This window comes from Lissotriton helveticus (assembly GCF_964261635.1).
Source record: "Lissotriton helveticus chromosome 1_1 unlocalized genomic scaffold, aLisHel1.1 SUPER_1_unloc_41, whole genome shotgun sequence".
NCBI lineage: Eukaryota > Metazoa > Chordata > Amphibia > Caudata > Salamandridae > Lissotriton > Lissotriton helveticus.
The window spans coordinates 1,322,589-1,340,754 of NW_027611683.1; the positions used below are offsets into that span (position 1 = coordinate 1,322,589).

At 45.7% G+C, this 18,166-nt stretch overlaps 2 protein-coding genes across 6 annotated transcripts in view; one reads left to right on the forward strand and one right to left on the reverse strand.

Annotated features, from left to right (window-relative positions):
* The window catches only part of LOC144806055 (uncharacterized), a 609,474-nt gene that overhangs the window by 266,744 nt on the left and 324,564 nt on the right, over positions 1-18,166 (forward strand). The window lies entirely within an intron of this gene.
* Positions 1-18,166, reverse strand: part of LOC144806053 (uncharacterized) — a 214,747-nt gene that overhangs the window by 190,437 nt on the left and 6,144 nt on the right. For all 5 annotated transcript variants that reach the window (XR_013605673.1, XR_013605672.1, XM_078672500.1 and 2 more), the window contains exon 3: positions 8,908-8,972. The gene's annotated coding sequence lies outside the window, so the exon portion shown is untranslated. The remainder of the gene's footprint in view (positions 1-8,907; positions 8,973-18,166) is intronic.

Consider the following 18,166-nt stretch of genomic DNA (forward strand, 5'->3'; position numbering starts at 1 on the left):
TATTAAGGACACGGAGGCTAATATTATCCCTCCTCTTATTATCCCTCCCATTGTGGATAAGATACTTGATATGTTATCTTTTTCTTTCAGAATGAAAATTACTTTATTTCCCTTTGGACGACCTTTGCAAAGCTGTCTTCAAATATATTCCTGTTTTCTTCATGAAGTTTGATCTTTCCTCGCAGTTTATAACAAAGAAGGAAGATGGCTGGTCGTGATGGGACTTTGTAATTCTCTAGAATGTTCATGAGTGTTCTATGTTCTCATTCTCATTGTTGCTACTGGGCTGTAGTAATAAAGGAGATTTGCATAATTTTAGCCACCGTGTCCTTAATAAAATCCAGATTTTCTGCCCACCAGGCTGTGAAAAATCTAAATTACCCTAGACAGGATTAGGAAGAAACACTGTATCACTAAACCAATCACAAGCGAAACAAACTATGTACTATATGTAATCATCTGCCCATGTGACAGATGGTATACAGTGTCGACTACCTTTCCCATACAAAAACGTATACTCGAACATTGGCATGCCATCACAAATGCAGACATGAGCTACAGCACAACACTTCAGGGAACACCATGATGGAGATTGGACCAAAGCCAGATTGTTTGGCATTGATACAGTTGTGAAACAGATTAAGAAATGACACTGGGTTGAAAAATTCCCATCAGCCCACCATGGCAGAATATCATCATGTGGGATACGAATGGTAAATCCAGATCTCGCCCAACGCCATATATCTTCGGTTAAGCTAATAAAGAGTTCTCCCAAGTACAGTTTGAGGTCCAGAGGAGGGATACTTTACCGAACTGATCTGCTGTTGTTGAGGGCGCCGACAGACCCTTTCTCCACTTCACAGCTTGCGGTACCCGCTTTGCGGGTCCCGCTGCGCATTTTCACCGCCTAGGAAGGCTGGACATTGTACCTCTGGAAAGCGTGTGTTGGACCAGGGCTGCGAGCGAGCGGGGCCGGACTTCAAGGCCCAGAAGCCTCGGCAACCCGCGCCTCACGCCACCTCGCTGCTCTCCCTGTCCACCACGCCCCGCCTGCACACCTGAAAAGGCTGGGGAGGAGAAAACGTCGTGGGATACTTTACCGAACTGATCTGCTGTTGTTGAGGGCGCTGACAGACCCTTTCTCCACTTCACAGCTTGCGGTACCCGCTTCGCGGGTCCCGCTGCGCATTTTCACCGCCTAGGAAGGCTGGTCATTGTACCTCTGGAAAGCGTGTGTTGGACCAGGGCTGCGAGCGAGCGGGGCCGGACTTCAAGGCCCAGAAGCCTCGGCAACCCGCGCCTCACGCCACCTGGCCGCTCTCCCTGTCCACCACGCCCCGCCTGCACACCTGAAAAGGCTGGGGAGGAGAAAACGTTGTGGGATACTTTACCGAACTGATCTGCTGTTGTTGAGGGCGCTGACAGACCCTTTCTCCACTTCACAGCTTGCGGTACCCGCTTCGCGGGTCCCGCTGCGCATTTTCACCGCCTAGGAAGGCTGGACATTGTACCTCTGGAAAGCGTGTGTTGGACCAGGGCTGAGAGCGAGCGGGGCCGGACTTCAAGGCCCAGAAGCCTCGGCAACCCGCGCCTCACGCCACCTGGCCGCTCTCCCTGTCCACCACGCCCCGCCTGCACACCTGAAAAGGCTGGGGAGGAGAAAACGTCGTGGGATACTTTACCGAACTGATCTGCTGTTGCTGAGGGCGCTGACAGACCCTTTCTCCACTTCACAGCTTGCGGTACCCGCTTCGCGGGTCCCGCTGCGCATTTTCACCGCCTAGGAAGGCTGGACATTGTACCTCTGGAAAGCGTGTGTTGGACCAGGGCTGCGAGCGAGCGGGGCCGGACTTCAAGGCCCAGAAGCCTCGGCAACCCGCGCCTCACGCCACCTGGCTGCTCTCCCTGTCCACCACGCCCCGCCTGCACACCTGAAAAGGCTGGGGAGGAGAAAACGTCGTGGGATACTTTACCGAACTGATCTGCTGTTGTTGAGGGCGCTGACAGACCCTTTCTCCACTTCACAGCTTGCGGTACCCGCTTCGCGGGTCCCGCTGCGCATTTTCACCGCCTAGGAAGGCTGGACATTGTACCTCTGGAAAGCGTGTGTTGGACCAGGGCTGCGAGCGAGCGGGGCCGGACTTCAAGGCCCAGAAGCCTCGGCAACCCGCGCCTCACACCACCTGGCCGCTCTCCCTGTCCAGCACTCCCCGCCTGCACACCTGAAAAGGCTGGGGAGGAGAAAACGTCGTGGGATACTTTACCAAACTGATCTGCTGTTGTTGAGGGCGCTGACAGACCCTTTCTCCACTTCACAGCTTGCGGTACCCGCTTCGCGGGTCCCGCTGCGCATTTTCACCGCCTAGGAAGGCTGGACATTGTACCTCTGGAAAGCGTGTGTTGGACCAGGGCTGCGAGCGAGCGGGCCGGACTTCAAGGCCCAGAAGCCTCGGCAACCCGCGCCTCACGCCACCTGGCCGCTCTCCCTGTCCACCACGCCCCGCCTGTAACACATAGGTCCACCTATTTAAGAGAAGGTCTCCACCCGCGGCGCGGGAGTGCGCGGGAGCGTCCCGGGATAAGCCCGGGACAAGGGCGGGACCGTCTGTGGCCGTCCGGGGCCGCTGGAGGCCGGGCTGGGCCACCCCCTTACACTGTGAAAGCAGTCTTATGGTATTGACATTCTCTGGTGACTATTGATTTCGATTATAGACTTCTATGTTTACTGCCATATATATTTTGGTGCCTGTGTAGAGCTTGCTGTTTTTATTGTCTTTAGGCTCCGTTTACATTGTTATTTAGATTTTGATGCAAGTTTAAAATGTCTTTACTTGAAGTGATCCCACGGTCGGGTTCGGCGGGATCTCTCATCTTGGGCCCATTAGATAAATTCTTCGCCAAAATAAAGAGCGATACCGACAGGGAGCTCACGCTCGCTGAAAAACGAGCGGGGCGACGTTTATCTATTGAGTTGTTAAAATTAAGACCACTCCTTGCTGAGAATGTCTATTCAGCTAGCCCTACAGATTTCACCAAATGTAATGACTCTGACAGTGAGTCTCTTAGTATAGAGGGTATTCCACTTATATTTCAGACTAATCACCCTGTCCAAAATGACATTATAGTCATTCCTGATCCTACTATTTTAGAGTCTATCGACAACCAGATAATTGACCTAAGCACACCCCTATCTAATGGTCTAGCTCCTCTCCATGATATAAATGTACCTTCCCCTGTATTTACACCCTTGGGACCAGACGAGCTTCACCATACACCCAGTAATCTTGAAAAACCAAAGAAATCTCCTACCAAGAAAAGTAATAAGGGTTTCAATAGGATCTCTGGCTCACCCCCGAGAAAGAGAAGAAGGAAGGGTGCACTTAAAAAGGGAAATAGCCCCTTCATGTCCCCCCTGCACACGATGCCGAAAGAGGTGGAAAAAATGGACTTAGGAGGGAACGCGTCTATCAAATCGATACCTGTTCCAAGCTATGAAGGCCTACTTAATGATATTGATAGCCTTATCAAGGCTCCGATACTTCTACTCACCGAAAGGGTTAAAACACTAGTGGAAAAAATGGATCAGATTCTTGATGGGCAAAAGGTAGCTCCTTATTGTAATTCTGATGAACAAAAAAAAATAGGAACCAAACAGCTAAACTACCTACCACTGAATTAGTTAAGCAACAAACTGGTCCTCCTACAGTAATTAATATACCTGCTGCGGGGAGATCTAATTCAATGGTAGGTATTAAACCATCTAATAAATTCTCCACAGCCTCCGATAAGATAAATAAGGACATTTCTCATCCTAATACAGGGACACAAAAAAGAAGTCACATTATAAAAGAATCTTTAAATGGCCAGACCCCTGCAACCACAATGAGAACAAGAAATGTAGCTGATTTGCCCCCGGATTCCCTAAATTTTGTTATCGTCCTTACAGGAGTTCCGCCTATGTCAAATGATAGTCATGGACACTACTCAAGTTTGAAAAATAAGGTCATTTACTGGCTTAGGAAAAATAGACCATTACCATCACACCTAAATGGTGACATAGTGTCGGTCAGGCGATGTAAGTGGGTGGGATCCAGACCAAAGGACATCGAAGGAGACGTCATTATTGTCAATTTTAAAGATCACAGACTAGTCACATATATTAGTGACTGGTACCCTGGGGATGGGGAGGGGGGAATTGCTATGCATAACCTGAGCTATTTCTATCCGGAAGCTCTTATGAAGCCCCCACCCAATCGTAATCCATCAAGGAGGAATAGAAATCATAGCCCCTTAAACAACTGGAGACCAGAAGGTTCATTTAGATCTACTCTAACTTTGAACCAAGCTCAAATGTATCATAATGGAAATGATCCCCCCTTTCTCCAACCCATGCCCACTCCCTACCCTCTTAAGAGCAATAGACCCAAAGTACCATATAGGTCAGATTTCTTTATGAACCCGGTGGCCCACGATCTTTACAATAGGAATTCTGACTTCTGCCCTCCATTGTTATATCCAAACCATCCACAGGCTTATAATTACAATTCCTTTGCCAACTATCCGAGGGATCATTCCCAGATCTATGATCCAAAGGATACTTGGCATATACCTCTGTCTAATTTATTCCATCCTTTCTCCCGATTGGATGAGAATGAATGACTTAATGTGACATACAAAATGAAAGAGTCCCACGATGGGCACCCGAGGAGGGGCTGTACTATAGACTAAATTGATTCATTAAGTCCGCCCAGGGACCAACCTCAGTTACCCTTTAATGATTGTAGTCAAGAAAAGGAAGAACATGTCACCCCCTATGAGTTGGGGGAACAGAGGATTCAAGAGCCGGGGTGCTACATTAGCACTCGGGACGCTAAGTCAAATAGAGGTAGTGAATACTTAAGGGTGCAAAATAAGGAACTTAAGATTATAAGCTGGAATGTCGCAGGACTCAAGCAAAGGGTCTCCGATTTGGAATGGCTAAAGGTTATTTCAGATAAGGACATAATATTATTGCAGGAAACCTGGGCGATAACAGCTGTACACATAGAGGGCTTCCATTGCTATTGTATTAAGGCCGAAAAGCCTGTTTTTGGCCGCCCGATGGGAGGTTTATTAATAGGGTTTAAGATAAATATAGGGGGGTCCATAAAATTGATCCCCTCTAAAAATCCAAATATCCAGATAATTGAGTATACCCGTAGGCTTCCATACTACTTAATTAACTTTTATAACAATGATTTTAGTTCAACTCCGAATAAGAATTACATAGACCTTTTCAAAGAATTATCTAAAATAGCGGAAAAATCCCATAATCAGGTGAGCACTAGGACAATCTTAGCAGGAGATTTTAATGCAAAGTTTACAACATCTAAATCGGATAATGTACAAATAGATAGGGCTTATAAACGGGGCGAAGAATTAGAACGCTTCCTTAATGAATATATCTTAACAGACATAATGGATGTTAATAAAAATGAGCCACTCACCCACATCCCAACCTTTAGAGGACGAGAATTCTCTAGCACAGTGGACTATATATTTATGTCTTCTGACCTAATAGATAGAGTCAAGAAGGCTGGTGTCCTTGAAACTGCCTTTGGGGACCACAATGCCCTGGAGGTCAACATTGGCTTAGGTCCCCCTACTGCCTTTGTTCGCTTCCTGGGAGCTAGGGATATTGTGGCCTCAACTAATAATTTAAGACTAAAATGGCGAGGGGTAGATAGTGGCCAAGTAACAAACACAATTATAAGTAACCATGGTCTGTTAATTGAATCCTGCTCCTTGGATGATGGGAACCATCATAGAATAGTAAAAGATTTCTCTAAACTCTGTAATACTATAAAATCCCTCCTAAGTGTCCCTATCAAATTGACTACACCTGAGCCAAGGTGGTTTGATTGCCATTGCTCAGCAGCAAATAAAGCTCTCCGTAGAGCTTTAAACTGCAAACCTAGAAGTATAAGGGATGTGAGGGCCGCCAGACAAAATTATAAAACAGCCATAGGCTTAAGGAAGGCTGGTTTACTAGCTGAGCAATGGGAGGCACTAACAACTGCTGCTGCATTAGGGAGCAGTACGACTTTCTGGCCTGCTGTTAAAAAGATGCGGGATATGGGCAAGCAACTAACTCCAACTAGCTGTACTATAGCAAGTGAGCAATGGGAATTGCACTTTTCCAAAATATATGCTAGCCCTGGAGCTGTTATAGAAGACTATGCCTAAGGAATACTGTAACCCTTAGAAATCACCGTGGGGGAAGTCACCGTGGCCATTAATCAGAGCCTTTGTAATAAGGCACCTGGGCCCGATGGCTTCCCAATAGACATAATCAAGTATAAGCCGGAACTCTGGGGGAAATTTTTTGTGAACCTTTTTAATAGTCTACCGTTTGTCCCAATACCCGCATCCTGGTCCACGAGCATAATAGTGCCCATTTACAAAAAGGGCGAAAGATCTGATCCTGTAAAAAACAGGCCTATTTCGCTCCTGGACAATACATTGAAGATCTTGGGCAGAGTACTGTACAACAGAGTCAATGATTGGGCTGAGGAAATGGGGGTACTAGACCGTTGTCAAATGGGTTTTAGATGCAAGGTTGGGACCATTGAACAATGCCTAAATCTAAACCTTTTAATCAGTAAATATAATATAGCTAAGGCATCACCCATTTATCTTGCATTTATGGATTTATCGTCCGCATTCGACCTAGTAAATAGGTCAAAATTGTGGTCGATTCTTTTGTCGTACGGCCTGGATCCCCCCCCTGGTACATTTCCTCGCCTACCTGCACAAAGATACAGAGGCGCAAGTACGGATCGACATGGAGGGTACAGTTTCTGGGCCAATTAGTGTAGAAAGAGGTGTGAGACAGGGGTGCGTTTTAGCACCCCTGTTATTCATCATCTATATAAATGGCCTGAGCAACTCTCTCAAGAAGGCTACCTCAGATGTTCCCAAAATTAAAGGAGGCCCATTACCTTGTCTTTTGTATGCGGATGACGCCGTACTCATGGGATTAACACCTAATGCCCTATGTGTACTAGTCAGGGATTTTTCACTTTATATGGGGAATTTGGATCTTAAAGTAAATTTTAAAAAATCATTCATTATGTCTTGTGGGCCGGGTGCTAGGCAATTAAACTCTATTACGATAGGAGCTGATAAGTTGCTCTCAACCAAAATTTTCCCTTATTTAGTTATAGTCTTTGCTGCGAACGGTCTGTGGAGTGGGCCTATTGCCCACGCCACAGGCAAGTTCTCAAAGGCTATAAACTCAATTTTATCCCTTCCCAGACCGAGGAAAATCGGAGCAACTAAAGCCATCTCAAAGATATATAGGCTTCAATATACACCAGTGGCAACCTACGGCGCCGAAATTTGGGGTTCAGTAAAAACCCCCACACTACAAAGAGAAGAGAATCGGCTCTGTAGGAAACTACTGGGGGTTCCCATTTCATCATCAGGGTACATTTGCCATTCAGAGCTGAATATACCTTATATTAGTGATTTTATTGCTGCCAGGCCCGTACTATTTTGGCTGGCCATTTGGGCAAATGACTATGCTAGCCTAACACAGGACATCCTAAGGGAATGCTTAGCATGTGATAAATGGAATAAGATCCCATGGCTCCGAGGCATACAAGAAAGTTTGTCTAGCATAGATAGAGGTGACCTCTTTGATAATCCATCTCACATTAAGAGGACCGATAAAAAGGAAGTCCAATCTGAACTATATGCCACCTATAATAGAAATAGACTGTCAGAAGAAATGCGAAAACAAACTGTTGTGTCCTATATTAATACTGACTTACCAATTCAACAACTACCATTGTATTTGATACTACCAATGTGTAATTGGGAAAGATCGCTACTCTTCAGAATGAGAGCAGGAACGATAAAGTTTTCACTTTGTTTTCCTTTGGGACATAGCCCAGATGGAAATATTCCGTGCCCTTGTGACGGAATCAGTAAACAAAGTGATTTACATTTCTTTTTTACGTGTAAATTTTATATGAAATATATTAAATGGTTTCTAGCCCCATATTTTAAAAAATACAGACCTCTCTCTTTGAACCAGTCCTATTTTATGCTCCTAAAATTAGAGGACGACGAACTTATATTCCGCACAAGCACTTTCTTAAAAGTTATTTTTAATGTTCGTACAAGTATGGAATGCCCTTGATCTATTTGTACTCCTTATAATTATTGACCTCCTTTGCACACTAGATAATGGAAATATGTGACTTTGTTATTGTACTAATATGCACTTTATAAATATCTATTGCATCTAGTGTAATTGTAATTTTAAATATGTTGAATTGTATTTTAAACTGTGCTTTTATGGATTTTTTGTAATCCGAATAAAGATTTTGAATCGAATCGAATCAGAGGAGGGAGAATGAACAACAGAAACAGTAAAGTACCTCTAGTCTGACCTATATAATTTTATACACTAATTATATCACTACGTATTTCACCATGGATGCATTAAATGTGAAAGAACAAAACGTTAATTTCATTGGAACATATTCTTTTTATTTTTTGTTGTTTTTTTCATTTATTCTCTTCTTCTTATATAAAGTTCATATTCAATTATTTGTAAAAAAAAGTTTTTTATCAACACATTTTATGTAAACCAATTTTAACAATGCATAGTTTAACACGGTGCTATTTCAAAAATGTAGAACCCCATAAAAACATCATATCTTCATACCATTGCGAGATTAGTCATGTTCTTTCTGTAGTCTAGTTAAATAGAAATAACGCAATTTTGTGCCAGGCTTAGGCGCATGTTCGAGCGCTTCGGTGCGTCGGTTAGTTAGTTCGGTAATTTAGAACGAGAGAGAAATACCAATTTTAAGTAAATAGGAAAAAAGAAATATAAAGAGAAGAATTAACACTTACCCATTGAATACTTCATTTCCTGATTTCTTCGTTGCTTGGTTGATGACGGAGGCTCCAGAAGGTTTCTAAGGGAGAAGTAAGAAGAATTCAGAAGATAAGAAAGTAAGGCAGTGAGTGAATGAACGAATGAGTGAAAAAGAATAAATGAACTCACAGAGTTAAAGGGTGCGAAAATGTTGTTTATAATGCAGGTTACCAAAGAATAAAATACTTATATTGAAGAAAGGATTAGGAGCAAAAGCCATAGGCTCTCTGGGTAAGGAAATATATATATATATATATATATATATATATATATATATATATATATATATATATATATATATATATAGAGAGAGAGAGAGAGAGAGAGAGAGGGAGAGAGAGAGAGAGAGAGAGAGAGAGTAAGAAAGTGGAGAAGGAATTGAAGGAAATTAGTAATGGTGTGCTTTTCTGTTACATCGATTTCCACTCATGCTTGAAGAGAGAGGGAGATGCTTGAAGAGAGAGGGAGTAAGAAAGGCAAAAAAAGGAGTACGGCGGAAAGGAAGAAGTAGAGTGGAAGAGCCAGATGGTCAGGCAGTCTCTTCTCTGTTCCATTCCCCTTTTCCCCGGCTGGGTTCACACGGCCACTAGTAAACTCTTCAGTTGGTGGCTGTGGGAAAACCAGTGGTGGAAATTGGAAAATCTCATAGTTCTGCTCCTGGGAGTGTTGGCACTGTGAGTAACCATGACCCTTAACAGAGTGAAGTGCCCACGTCAATACTCACCTGAGCAGAATGGCTAAAGGGTTCAATTAAAAAAAATTCGGAAATATTCTTAAGGAGATTCAACAACAGCTGATAGGAGTCAGGGAAAAAAATAAGGTAATCAAATTTTAAATGAAGGCCCACATTTTTTAACTCATTGCTCATTGTACTTCATGTGTCGACCCACTGTCTTCCCAGATGCACAATCTTGTAGAGCTTCCATCTTGTCGTATCTCAATGGAGACGCAGCTTCATGGTCAATGCCCCTGGTCACCCAAGACTCCCCAATTTTATAGAACTTTGAGGAATTCAAGAAAGTGTTTTTGTGAATTTTTGATAGTCGGATAATGAATTACTGGAGTTGAGGCAAGGGAATCGAGAGCGTGTCACTTACCTGGCCCAATTTAACAAACTTGTTGTAGAAACTGAATGGCCGGAGGCCAAAAGGGCAGCCTTGTTCTATTGGGGTTTGAAAGATGACTTAAAGGATGCGGTGTCACAGATCCCAAATCGCCCTACAGAAGTTTCAGCTTTGATTGATTTCGTTTTTGAGATAGACTATCGACAAACAGAAAGAAGGGGTGAAAGACAATGCAAATTTCGGCCCAGTGTACCACGCTTTGACCGGGTCAGCACAGAGGTTGTTAAATCTGGTGATAAAGAACATTCAGTCGAACCTATGCAAATTGGAACTATTAGAGTCCCCCTTTCCAAAGAAGAGAAAGCAAGGCGTTGACAGAATAATCTATGGCTTTATTGTAGTATCAGTGAACATTTTGTTAAGAAATGTCCCAAGAAGCCAAAAACCTTCAAGAAGGAAAACTCTCTGCACCACTAGTAGAAGGAGTTGGGCTGGTGGTTGCTAACAAGGATACAACTCCAATTTCTCATCAGGTGGCCAATATTCTACAATCTTCCGCTCCACACCTTATTCTGACGAGGACACTAAGATTTCAAGACCGAGTTCTTTCAGGAGTGGCCGTGATGCTGGACTCCGGTGCTACGGTGAACTTTTGTTACCTCAAATATGCCTCGAAAATTGGTCTGAGGCATTACCTAAAGAGAGAAGTGAGGCAGTTAGGGCTGTTGAGGGTACAAATGTATCTTCCGGCCCAATAACCAGTCACACAGAAGTTGTGGAACTTGTCTCTGTTGAAGGTCAGAAGGGAGAGATTCAATTTAACTTGATCGATGCTCCGCAGTTTGGAATCATCCTGGGTTTGCCTTGGTTAACTGAACACAACCAAGTTATTGGTTGGAGAATTGCTTCGGAGAAAAGCAGAACGAGCAAGATGGAAATCTAGCAGCTTTATTATGCAAGCAAAAGATGATGGTGTTTGTGGTGCAAACTGAGTCTTCCGGTAGAATAGCAATAGTTTGCTGAAGTTTTCAGTGATTTGGAATCAAAGAAGTTGCCCCCACATCACTGGTATGACTGCAAAATTTGATTTGGAACCTGGATCTAACCTTCCTTGTAGCCAAATGTATGCGCTTACTGAAGCTGAAAACCGTCATCCTAAGAAATACTTAGAAAACGGGTTCATACGACCTTCACAGTCCCCCGTTTCTTCACTGTTATTTTTCATTTCAAAATGTGACGGAGATCTGAAAATGTGTATTGATTATCGTGCCTTGAACAAGATTACAATAAAGAATCGTTAGCCTCTTCCCCTGATTTCAGTTCTTCTAGATCAGGGGTACTCAAAGTACGGCCCGGCAAGCCTTCAGTGGCGGCCCGCGGAGCTTGAGACACATCGCACCTGTGTGTTTGTTTTTTTTAACTTCAGCAAACACCTCGGGGAACAGCAGTGCGTAATCAGAGAGCCTGCTCTGTGGGGGCCTCGGGCGATTCCAGCCACAGTCAAGAGTGGAGCTGCAGGGGCACTAAGAGGTGAACAAAGCCTCACTAACAAACAAATGGTCGTTTAAAGACCTGTGAAGCACTGGGGTGCCCGGGAGGCTGTGTCAGCCAGGCTGACACACAGGGGAGAGGGGGTGGGAGGGGGGAGGACAGCAGGAACTGAGAGGTGGGAGGGCAGAGCAGGGAGTGAGAGCCCGGGTGAGGGAAGTGGAGGGCAGAGCAGGGAGTGAGAGCTCGGGTGAGGGAGGTGGAGGGCAGAGCAGGGAGTGATAGCCCGGGTGAGGGAGGTGGAGGGCAGAGCAGGGAGTGAGAGCCCGGGTGAGGGAGGTGGAGGGCAGAGCAGGGAGTGAGAGCCGTGTGAGGTGACAGAGGGCAGCAGGGATTGAGAGCCGGGTGAGGTGAGACAGATAGAGATAGAGACAGATAAAGACAGAGACAGATAGAGGCAGAGACAGATAGAGGTAGAGACAGACAGCGATAGAGACCGACAGCGATAGAGACCGACAGCGAAAGAGACATAGAGAGACAGAGGGAGAGAGGGAGACAGACATAGGAAGGGATGGAGACAGACAGAGAGACAGACAGAGGGAGAGAGGGAGACAGACACAGACAGACAGACAGAGGGAGGCAGAAAGACAGAGGGAGGGTAGACGGAGGGAGGGAGACAGATGGAGATGGACAGTGGGACACAGAGGGAGACAGATGGAGGGAGACGGAGAGAGGGAAGGAAATAGAGGGAGGGAGAGAGAGAGAGAAAGAGAGGTAAGACAGAGAGAGACGAGGGAGAGAGACAGAGGGAGACAGAGAGAGAGGGAAGGAGGGAGCGAGAGAGAGATAGAAGGAGGGAGACAGAGGGAGGGAGAGTTAGAGAGACAGAGAGAGAGAGAAAGAGAGATGTGTGTGTTTGCTGGTCTGTTGGCTCAGTGGATGAACGCGTCAGCTGCAGGGGCCTGTGTTCAACTTCATGGTCACAGTTTCACAGTTTTTTTCTTTCTAGCCCCTTCCCCCTCCCCCACTGACTCCGCCTCCACTGGTGCGGCCCTCGGCCACAAACCACACTGTAAATTTGGCCCCCGAGAGAAAGTTTGTGAGTACCCATGTTCTAGATGAACTAAAAGATGAAAAAATCTTCAGGAAGTTAGATTTACATGGGGAGTGCCATTTAATTTGAGTGAGAAGTGGAGAGGAATGGAAAACAGCATTCAGAACAAAGTATGGATTATATGAGTACCAAGTGATGCCCTACAGTTTGAGCAACGCTCCTGCAGCGTTCCAGTACTTCATTAATGATGTCCTGAAGGAGTTCATTGATCAATGCACGATTGTTTACATCGACAACATTTTGATTTATTCCTCATCAGAAGAAGATCAGCAACAGGTCAAAAGAGTTTTGCATTGCCTGAAGGAAAGCAAGCTTTACATAAAACTTGAAAAATGCGCTTTTGGAGTGAAACCTGTGGATTTCTTGGGATTTGTAATTGCGCCAGAAGGTCTTACCATGGATATTAAAAACATTGAGGCAGTCTTAAATTGGCCTACTCCACCCTCTGTGAAAGAAATACAGAGCTTCATCGGGTTTGCAAATTTCTATCGGAGATTCATTCAAGATTTTTCCCTGAAGGTACCACCAATGACTAAATTGCTACGGAAAGGAGTACCTTTTTAATCGTCTGCTGAGGCAGAAGATGCTTTCCAATTCTTGAAGAAGAGTTTTACCACTGCACCAATTCTGCTGCATGCGCATCCTATTCAACCGTTTTACCTGGAGACTGATGCTTCTAAACAGGCCATCGGAGGAGTACTTTCACAGAGACACAAAGAGACCGAACAGTTGCATCCGGTGGCATATTACTCTAGAAAATTGCAACCAGTGGAAATAACGTATACTATTTCAGATAAAGAACTCCTCGCTATCAAAGATGCGTTCCAAGAATGGCGACATTACCATGTCAGAGCAAAACATGTGGTGACTGTGAGAAGTTGGCCTGATAGGTGATGTTTCCAATTCTGGAACCACCTATTATCAGACCAAACAATCCCTTATGGTGTCTGGTTGTAAGTCAACCTTATTAGACAAGCTATCCTAAGGGTAGCATGGACTAAGCAGCCTAAAGGCTTAACTTAAGAGGTCGGGTTAAGCGAGCTGTTTTACCACATACAATCCTGTAATATCAAATGAAAGGGCACCACACATGTCTATATTATAAAAATATATGTATTTATTACTAAAAACAATCCCCAGTATTCTTTATGAATAAAGGGGCACAAGCGTTAAATCAAAAGCACTGTTTAAACATACAAGTTGCACAATTATGGATGAGGGCAGGGGGCCACTCAAACCATATACTAAACAAGTGGTATAAGAGATGCCACTCGAGCAGTGGTTAGGCCTAGGGCCTAGGGAATCGCTGGGAGCAGTCAGGACAAGCAATGCTGAAGTCGGGAATGGCCCTCGGGATTCGGGAGCAGTGCGGAAAGCGCACGCATGCACCAATGTTAACCAATGGTGCGTAAAAAGTGTAAAGTTAGAGTTTAAGGACACTTCCGCTGAACCTAGTGGAACAAAACTTAAGACACAGACCCTAGAGATGTGCACCAGTGTGGGAACACCGGCGGAGCAAAGTTACCTCACCCACAGGAAGTGGGTGCACAGGGTCGAAGTGGCGTCGGGTTTTGACACGCAGGCTCTTGGTGCTTGAAGCTGAAAGGGCTGCAGGCGGGTTGAAAGTGAAGTGTCCGGTGGAGTCCAAGGGTGGACTCAAGTCGAAGGGTACCTGAAAGCAGAGGGGACAGAGTCTGGGTCACTCAGCAGTGACCAGGGTGAAACCAGGACGGAACCAGGCAATGTCGGGCGCAATCAGGTGGTCGTCGAGGAGCTTCTCTCCGCTGTCACGTGGGCTCTGGGGCATCTGCGACGTCCAGGAGCAGGTCACGATCTCTCCCACGCAGGCTCTCGCCGTCGGCGCTGTCGGCTTCAAGTTTGGAGCAAACAACACTTGGCAAAAGCAATCCACGCGGAACCGGGAGATTGCTTCTCACTCGAACCAGGAAGGTCAGAGTGGGGGCTCCTTTTCAGGGGAGCTGGTGTGGATCTGGAGCAACCAGATTCACGAGTCTTCTTCGTAGTTTCGTCGGCACAGGGACCACTAGCCGGCTGGCAAGTGACCGGGCCAACGCGTTGAGCCAAATGGAGCAGAAGGGCCCCACGCAGCACTCGTCGAGTGTGGAGGGCTGAACTTCGTTTCAAGAGTGGCTCTGGGTGGGGGATTTTCAAACCCCGGTGCACAGCTTCGAGGGTCACTCGTGGGCTGCACGGTCAGCGTCTCGTGGTAAATTCAAGATGGCGTGCCCCACGCTTCCGGTCGCCTCCACGGGTCTCAGCTCTGCAGGGACTGTGGATCGGGCTGTTGGAAGGCAGGCAAGCTTGATCTCGTCGATCTCTGTCGCTCGAGTTCCGGCGGGAACTGCAACAAAGTAGACGTCGAGGCCTGGATGGTGCCTGCTGCTGCAGGGTGGTCACTCCTTGACCACAAGGGAGATTCTTCGGGCTTCCACGTTGAGTTGGAGGTCCAAGGGTCCAGAATTTCGTTTCTAATGTTTCTTCCAGGAAATCTGATGTGCATTGGCACTGCTCCCACTCTTATTCGAATCTGGGGGGCGTGATTACCTGCTAGGTCCCCCCTATGGGTGGGACCCAGGAAGTGGGTGGATACACCCCCTTCCTTTGATCCAGGCCGCTGGTCGAGGGCTGGAGTGCCCCAGAACCGGTTTGGCCGGATTATGCAAGGGGCAGCCTTGTGCGCCCCAAGCAGTGTCTGGTTTCTTTCAACCCTCCCTGCTACAATCCACTATCTCCTGTCTGGAGGGTGGTGACACCCTCCTGTGACAGGAAACCCTTTGTCCAGGCCCCATTTGGCTGAGTTTCGGTCAGCTGCAGGGGTCCAGACTCTTGTCTGTGGCAGAGGCATCCATTTTGTGGATCTAAGGTCTTTGTAGAAATTAACCGCATTTAAGTAAAGTAACATGTCTTACCCCTCTAGAGGGGTGGAATGCTATCCCCGTCGCCAGAACTGGCGAGGGGATAGTATTCCAAATCGTATGACACCTTACACGACATGTTTTGATAAAGCCAAACCAAAGTTGCTATTTAACCGCGAGGATTATAAGGCACTTAAGAGTATATGGTATGGCATTATCCTGAAACAGCTTAGGGAGTTGTTCCCGACAGCTGCAGACAGGCTCAGCTCATGCTAGAGCTCCATCTCACATATAACCACGCACTCTGCCTCCAGGATTGATGAGGCCTTCCATAGGAGTGGCTCACAGGTTTATATGTGTCCAGATATAGGTTTAGATATAGGTATACTATATCTAAGCAAGGGGTGATTACACCACCTTACCCCAGCTGAGTGATCAGCCAGTTGTGTCAATTTAAGAACCAGCCAGGGGTGGCAAAAGATATGCTGCAGCCCCTGGTAGGCCTTGGTGGCCCCTATGCCCTGAGCACCTATAGTGCATTATACAGGGGCTGACAAGGAGTCCATTTCCAATTGTGGTATGTACCTAGGGTACATGGAATCCATTTTACAGAGAGAGCAGATGGCCTGGGGCCCTGATTAGCAGGGAACCAGGTCAACTAAGTCAAAAAACCAGCTAAACACAGGCAAAAAATCTGGGGTAACCCTAGTCAGGTAGCCACCTTCCTACAGTGACGGTATTCACCGATCACCGGAATCTTCAGTTTCTGAAGTCTGCCAGAACGCTCACACCATGCAAACTTAGGTGGTCCCTGTATTTCGCCAATTATGACTTTGTAATAACTTATCGACCAGGAAGAAATAATGGAAAGGTAGATGCCAAGTCTCGCATTGACACGGATGGAAGAAAGAGTCCCATTAGTGATCAAAAGATAATTCCTGAAACTAAGATCGTTGGAGCCACTAGTGAGAAAACTCTTGTAGACAAGGTCAAAGAAGCCTTACCTTCTGAAGGAATACGCAGCTGGGCAGAGAAGGAGTCAACTAAAGAAATTGTCGATGGATTACCGTTTCATTCCAAGGCCTTGTACTTACCAATCAAAGAACTTCAACAACAAGCGTTGATCGACTGTCATGACAGTCCATTGGCTGGTCCCCCTGGAATCCATTGAACGGAGGAGTTGTTAAGGAGACAGTTTTGGTGGCCAGGGTTGTCCAAAGATGTTCGAGCTTATGTGGAAGGCTGTGAGATTTGTCCAATGGGAAAGACAAATAAGCTGGCTTCTCGGGGTCTATTGAGACCTTTGCCTACCCCTCCATTTTCCTGGCACACTGTGACTATGGATTTGATTGTTAAATTGCCTTCTAGTCAGGGATTCAGTTCAGTATTACTCATGGAAGACGCGTTCTCAAAAATGGCGCATTTTGTTGCCCTGAAAGGGAAGTCCTCTGCAAAACAAATAGCCACACAATTCAATTAACGTGTTGTAAGATACATGGTATTCCAAAGGTTTTGATCACAGATCGTGGATCTCAATTTCTATCCCATTGTTGGAAGGTTTGTACAAGGGGTTTGGGAATTGAGACACGTTACCCAACGAGTTTTCATCCACAAACAGATGGTCAAACTGAAAGGGCCAATCAAGAGTTAGAAAAGTATCTCAGACTGTTTCCTTTGGATCAAGAGGGAGAGTGGCTTGATCTTCTTTGGACTGCAGAGTTTGCACATAATAATGCTAAGAATGCCTCTACTGGTTTTCCCCCTTTCTACTTGAATTATGGAAGGCATCCGCATTCTGAGGTTTCCTCTCAATAAGTGTTGGTGCCTGCAGCACAAAACTTTGTACAGCATCTTAGCAAGGTACACGAGTCTGTCACCAAGAACTTAATGAAAGCTAAGGAACGCTACAAGCAAAGTGCAGATGAAAAAGAAAACCTGAACCAGATTTGAGTACAGAGGACAGGGTATGGTTAAGCACAAGAAACCTAAAGCTTAAAGGAAATAGAAAGTTTCAACCCCGATTTATAGGTCCATTTCCTGTGGAGCAAGTAGTGAATCCAGTGACTTTCAAACTAAAACTACCACCACAGCTAAAAATACACCCAGTGTTTCATGTTTCTCTTCTTAAAAAGGTTTCACCCCATTTGAAAGAATTGAGGAACAGAGAACCTATTTTAGTGAAAGGACAAGAAGAATTTTACTTTAAAAGAATCTTAGTTTCAAAGTCCATTCGAGGGAAAATCTTCTATCTTGTAGACTGGAAGGGTTTTGGCCCAGAGGATAGGTCGTGGGTGGAACAATCAGATGTTCATGCTCCCCGATTAACCAACATTTTTCACTTGCAAAATCCTCACAAACCTCAGCCCGGAGGCTTAACCTTGCAATGGGGTACTGTCAAGGTGCAGGAAAAAGAAATCAAAGCTCTTCTTTGTCCCGCAGTATCTGCCATTAAATGGGCATTGCAAAGATTACACGCTCGCAAATGGTCGCGAGTGATTATACAGTGGAACTGGGTATTCTCCCCTGTACTACCAACAGGGAGGACCGCGGTAGAAGTTGTCGGTCTAGTCCTGCGCTCCTGGACACGGGTGCGAGGTCTAGACAAGCTGTGAAGAGCGCCGGTTGATTTTAGAACCACGCACTTCACCAACGGATTTTCAGAGATTAGTCACGTTCTTTCTGTAGTCTAGTT